The sequence below is a fragment of the Oxyura jamaicensis genome, chromosome 1, assembly GCF_011077185.1.
Source record: "Oxyura jamaicensis isolate SHBP4307 breed ruddy duck chromosome 1, BPBGC_Ojam_1.0, whole genome shotgun sequence".
In the NCBI taxonomy this organism is placed as follows: domain Eukaryota; kingdom Metazoa; phylum Chordata; class Aves; order Anseriformes; family Anatidae; genus Oxyura; species Oxyura jamaicensis.
The window spans coordinates 19,264,420-19,270,854 of record NC_048893.1 but is presented as its reverse complement, the minus strand read 5'-3'; positions in this window follow the sequence as shown (position 1 = coordinate 19,270,854).

The window sequence follows — 6,435 nt, the reverse complement described above, 5'->3', positions numbered from 1 at the left end:
AAAAAAAAAAAAAAAAAAAAAAAAAAAAAAAAAAAAAAACTGCTGTGAAACAGCAGCTGGGACAATGAGGAATGAGAACCAGCCCTGCAGACCCCAAAGTAGGGCTTTGGGCAGGAGGTGCTCCAGGCAAGGAGTAGAAGTTTCCCTGCGGCCTGTGGAGAGGCCCCTGGTGGAGCAGGTTGTCCCCCTGCAGCCCATGGGTCCTACATGGAGCAGATCTCCATGCTGCAGCCCGTGGCAGAGCCCCCAGTGGAGCAGGTGGATGTGGCCTGGAGGAGGCTGCGGCCAATGGAGAGCCCCTGCAGAAGCAGGACCCGGGCCAGAGCTGCAGCCCGTGGAGAGGAGCCCACACAGGATCAGGGGGTCTGGGGGGAGCTGCCGCCTGTGGGGGACCTGTGCTGGAGCAGTTTGCTCCTGACAGATGGACCCCGTGATACAGACCCATGTTGGAGCAGTTCTTGAAGAGCTGCTGCCTGTGGGCAGCCCCCACAGGCTCAGTTTGGGAAGGATGCCATCCTGTGGGAGGGACCCCATGTGGAGCAGGGGCAGAGGGTGACTGTGAAGGAGCAGTGGAGATGAAGTGTCAGGGACTGACCATGGCCCCCATTCCCTGTTCCGCTGTGCTGCTTGGGGGGAGCATGTAGAAGTGAGTGGATGGGTGGAAAGTGTTTTTACTTTGCTTTTAATTCTTACTGCTCTTGTCTGTTATCAATAGGCAATACATTATATTAATCTCCCTTATGCTGAGCCTGTTTTGCCTGTGACAATAACTGGTGAACAATCTCCCTGTCCTGATCTCAACACCATTTTTTTAATTTATTTTTTTTAATATTTTTTTTCATGGTATTTTCTCACTCATCCTTTTGATGAGGGTCAGTGAGAGAAGCATGGTGGTGCTTAGCTTCTCATTGGTATCAAACCACTACAACATCTACATCAGCATCAGATCAAAATCACTTCAGATAGCTGCCAATTCCCAAGCCATGGCTGTGGTGACGTGGAACCTCTCTGCCTAATGGGAAACTCAAGAATTGGTTGTACCCAGTCCAGATCTTTGGGGGATGTCTGAGTCTGCGTCCCTTGGCTTACCTCTCCATGCCTCAGCCTGTTCTATCCATACTTCATCTCTTTTAGGGTAATGGCAAATCACCATGCTGAAAGATGGATTTATGGATGATTTAGCTTCAGCTCAGTTATTCTGTTTATCAACTTTCTCAATAGTGGAAAATACAGTATTCAAACAATGCTACAATAAAAAAAAAAAATAAAAAATAAAATAGATGATGTCAATTTCCCAGTATAATTGTCCCAAATATTTTGCTATTTTGGCATCTACATTAATAAATCAAATTATTCATAAGTGTGTTCTATCTGGAATAACTATCTTTGTACAAGCACCTATAAATTAGTATAACTGTATTGTGTTAAGTTTATGCAAGGCAAATATTAGAGAATAATTAAACCCTTTTTGTTGTTGTTGTTGTTGTTTGTTTGTTGGTTGGTTTTTAAGCTAACTTGATATAAATCATTGCACAATAAATAAAACAATTACTAAATGGTAGCTATGTGTAAGTATAGTACACATGGCTAATCCGTAGCAAGACAGCTGGGAGCTGGAAGCAATCTTATGACAGCAGCAAGGAGCACAATGTAGTCTACTAGAGATTAACTCCTTCCAGTGACACAACAAATCTGACCATTCTGATCCTTCTTACAAAATAGTCTATAGAATAAATAGCCAGCTTCTTTCTTCATAAGTGTTTGAAGGTGTATATATGAGGTGTGTAGATTCAATGCAGAGGAAAAGGCATCATAAGAATGCAATCAAGCCCTCTTAAATGCTCTACAAAATGAAAGTAATTAATTCTGCAAGAGAGTTTCAGGAAAAAAAAAAAAACGCTAAAAACTTTAGTAGTACAAATAATGGAGCAATTTGTTGGAAGAGCTTCTAGAACATCTATTCTTAGTAAAATTAGTTTGAGGAAATCTATTCGATCTGAATCTCTATGCGTTCATTATATTTTCAAAGGAGGTTTAAAATCTTTCAGGATCTACACTCTTTTTGTTGTCTTGTGAGATAGAGCAGCCAATGAACATGCAATAAAAAACTCAAGCTTTCCCTGGAGAAGTGGTTTTCCAGGTATTTGTTGAGATTAAGAAACATTTTTACATGAATCCGGCCTACAGAAAAGTGTTCAAGAGTACAGAATTTAAATAAGCTAAGATCCCCAAAGCAAATATCATCACAGGCTGAGAAAGCCTTGAGGTTAAACACAGACTTTGAAAAATCTAGTGAGAGACCTCACACATATTACAAAGTCTTTCAGTCTCCATTTTCCAGATGTAACACAGAGATAATTTTTCTGTAATTATCCAGGAGTTTATAGCATAAATTAATTAACATTTACAAGGCATTCAGATGTTGTATAAGTACCTAAGAACAAAATAAAAAATTGCTGCTGGTGAATGAAGGTCTTATAACTTGTTATATAGATAAATTTTAATTCCTTTTATATTTCCCTTGGAAAATTAAACTTTATTGTGGAAAAGAATATAAGGATAGAAAATGGGTTCTTTGAGTTTTGTCACTGGAGATCATTAATATCTCTATTGGTGGAAGGAGTAATAAAAGGGCCACTGTTAAATCTTTTTTTTTTTTTTTTTTTTTTTTTTAAATTGAATCTTCCTAAAGTTTGCAATCTCAGCTCCTCTTCCATTTCACTTTCATATTATTTCTACCTTTCTTCTACTTTTTCTTTTGCCTTTCTACTCCCTGTATTTATTATGTGTGCTAAGAGAAACCTTCCATGTAATATAACATCAGGTTATTTTAGTGAGACTGTCTGAAATTTACTATTGTTAATAATGATTAGAGATAAGTGATAAAATCAGTTATGGCCTCGTTGAGATCAGTGGGATTTTTCTGTTGATTTAGCAGAACTAGAACTTCATGTAGAATTCAATACTGATCCCTTAAACCTGTTGGCAAATTTGATATATCTTTAATTGAGAGTGCATTGACTTTGCTACAAATCCTAACAGGAATAGATGCCTTCAAAATCATTCTTTGAAAGGTTCGTTTTGTAATCACCAAAAATAATGGGTACCCAGGAAACAACTCATACAGGAGAGTACACTTGTAGTCTGATTCCCATACTACTCAAGCAATAAATGATGATAATTTTTAGATTACTTTTAAACTCTTTCCTTTTATAATTGAAGGTACCTGTGAATGTACCTGTGAAATCAACATGTATTTAAACATGTTGACACGTGTTGATGAATACATGTTGATCAACATGTGTCAACATGTATTTTAAAAAATGTAAAAGGGCTCAGATTTTTTATCATATCTGAAGTGCTACGCTATAAGAGCATGTGACTGGACAGAATAATATAACCAAAATGCCCCACGGGAGTGAATATAAATAAATAAATAGATAAATAAATAAAACATCAAAGTAGTTAAGATGGTTAAACTGTTTGAAACAGTCAATAAAAGCCATTAACACCTTCCCTTGCATTATCTTCCTTTTTGCTTCCAAATTCAATAATATAATCACTTCAAGCTGTGACTTATAAACAAGTATATCATTGTTCATCATGGAGAATATTTTCAGATACAAGGAGCTAATTGTGGTGTCAATTATCATTACAAAGAAAGGGAATCCAGATTACTTTCCTTTATTTGATGGAGGTTTTTTTCCCCACATATTTCTGTTAAGAAAGAATTTAAAAGAAAGACATGATTTAATGATAACAAAAATGTGCCCCATCTTCATATGTAGCACCTGTTGGGTTAATTTGGGGATAAACACAAGTGTCAGTAACAGAAAGAGTGAGTGACAGGCAAATTAAAAAGTATGTAAATTTTATGAAAAAGACTACAGAAAATAAGAATGTAAAGAAAATTTTTTGTCATTGTAAAAATGCTAAAGATTTTCTTGAAAAAGTAAGTAATGTGTTATACAACACTTAGAAAATTTGCTGTTATCAATGTGCTGTTTATTTTGATCATTTGAGTACTGCAAATACCTATGGCCCAATGTATTGACTGTCATTCTTTCCAAAAGCTCTAACTGAAGAATGCACTTTTTACATCACTGGACTCATTCAGTGACTTGGAGATTTTTTGTCTGATTTCAGTGTTTAACTATTTTTCAATATAAATCCATGACAACCTGGGCTGTTGTTATTATATCTACCTTTGTAAAGCATTTTGATTTAATATGACCAGTTCTATACAAATATGCATGTCATTTTTATCTTTCTTTGTTGACCACGGCTGCAATGAAAGGAACTGTATCCTGTCAATGTATATGTTAGGAGGAAAACTGAAGGGGTACCCAGGAAGAATGTTAATTTACTAATTAGTTAAGAGGTAGGTGTAATGTTCCCTCCTGCCTAGGAACGCCTGAGATCCTAACTCCATTTTGACTGATGGATGATGATTAATTTTTGTAAGTCTTATTCATAAGTACCAGACAACCCCAGGGGAAAAAAAATAAAAAATCAATTATGACATTCAAATCGAAACACAAAGTTCCCATGGACCTATGCCCAGAAGTTATTCCTGTGGATGCCCAGAAGTGTTTTGGTCTGGGGACAAACAGTTGCCCAAGTTCTGATATAACACAGTAACACCCTGTTTTTATAGTGTAAAACACAGTTACTCTGTTTTTGTGTACTAAAATTCTGTTGCTACCCTACCTGTCATTGGGGAGTTTTGTCATAAAGCATGCTAACAGTTGTCATTATCCCACTTCTCTGTCCTTCACCCTTGATTAATTTAATTGGCCTGGATTAGAAGATAACTGATGATGATAATGACTAGGATGAAAATATTACAAATCAGATAGAGAAGTCAAGAAATCATGCACTAAAAGATTTGTGTCAAACATTCAATCTTTTATGAACTGATGAACATTCCCAGAATGGTGGCCTGCTCCAAGGACTGAAAGAGTCACCAGGCCACTGCAAGATTCAGTCTCACCTTGTAAAGTGAGGTACCATTCAAAATCTCAGGCCACTATCTACATCATATCTTGAACTGTGTTTTAAAATGCAAGTTAGCATTTTAATCAGCATTCTCAGCTGCCAGAAACTCAGCTGATGAGAAGCCAGCTTCTCTTCCAGCTGAGTGATGATCCTAAAGATCTTACTTCTGCTTCTCTACTCTCCCCATAGCATACCCTGACCGTGTTTTTACCTTGTGTATATTTTGTGGCTTGCTAACCATTACACCTTACAGGAGCACAGAGAGCAGGGTATGCCTGTAGTAAGAGTAAGCACAATTTAGCTCTCTTTGCTAAACTGTTGCATATCCTTCTTACTACAGCTAGGTTACATACCAGCTGAGAGAGACTGGAGGGGAAAACACTTTTACTCAAGTTTCACAAGAATTCCTTTTGCACCACTTTACAAGTGAGAGTCACTGGGAAATATAAATATATATTGTTAGTAGTTAAAGCAGGAACCAGAGTCAACACCACCACCCCCTTCTCCCTCCAGTTCCTATAGATTCCAAATAGGCAAACAAGGAGTTATGATATGCTCCAGACAGGACTCTGACTTAGGTAAGCCAAACAATAGTTCTGGAGGGTGCAAGAAAGCTTTGTAAAGGCACATCTCATATAGCTAAAGTACAGAGCATGTTTAGAGAGGAGAGCGATGAGACATAAAGTATGGAAAAGCATAAAAAGTGGCTTTATCATTTTTATTCTCACTAGAGAACAGTTTGGTCCACCACAAACTGCAGAAACACCAGAAGGAAAGGATTATCAAGGGTATAAATCTGACAACACAAAGTAAACTTAATCCTGGTAAGGAAGGGTGAATTTCTACTTCCATCCTCAAATTCAGTGATATTTCAACTCCTTACAGAAGACATAGTCCAAGAGACTAAGAAAAACCTTGGCATCCGTTACAGAAGATAATGTAAAGCCAGTAAAGGATTAATTTGTTTCAACCTGTATTTATAAAAAAACTATGAAGGTAGCTGAAATGCTTGTCAGTGAGGAAGTACTTACAGTTACATTGCAATATGGGGGTGGTCAGTTGCAATTTTAAAATAAGCTTAGACAGCTGAAATCAGAGGGTGTTCAGAGCTAGTGATCAGGTGTGATTGATTGTACTGCAAGAAAGTAAAGTACACATACATGAGGTATGGTCAATGCAGTCTAATAGCACACAGATGCCTTGTGTTGGTCTTGCTTTGCTCCCTCTTATGTCAGCTGAAGCCAGGACTCAGTCCCTAGAGTATTCAGCAATCATATCTTGTGACACTGGGACACAAATTTGCCATATCTGACATTACAAAATAGAAGTTAACTGTATCTTTACGAAATTGTGCCATTTGTTATTGACAGAAAGATCAAAGTATGACTTCAGGGTCACGTGTAAAAATTTCTAAACAAAAGCTTAAACCAGTTAAGA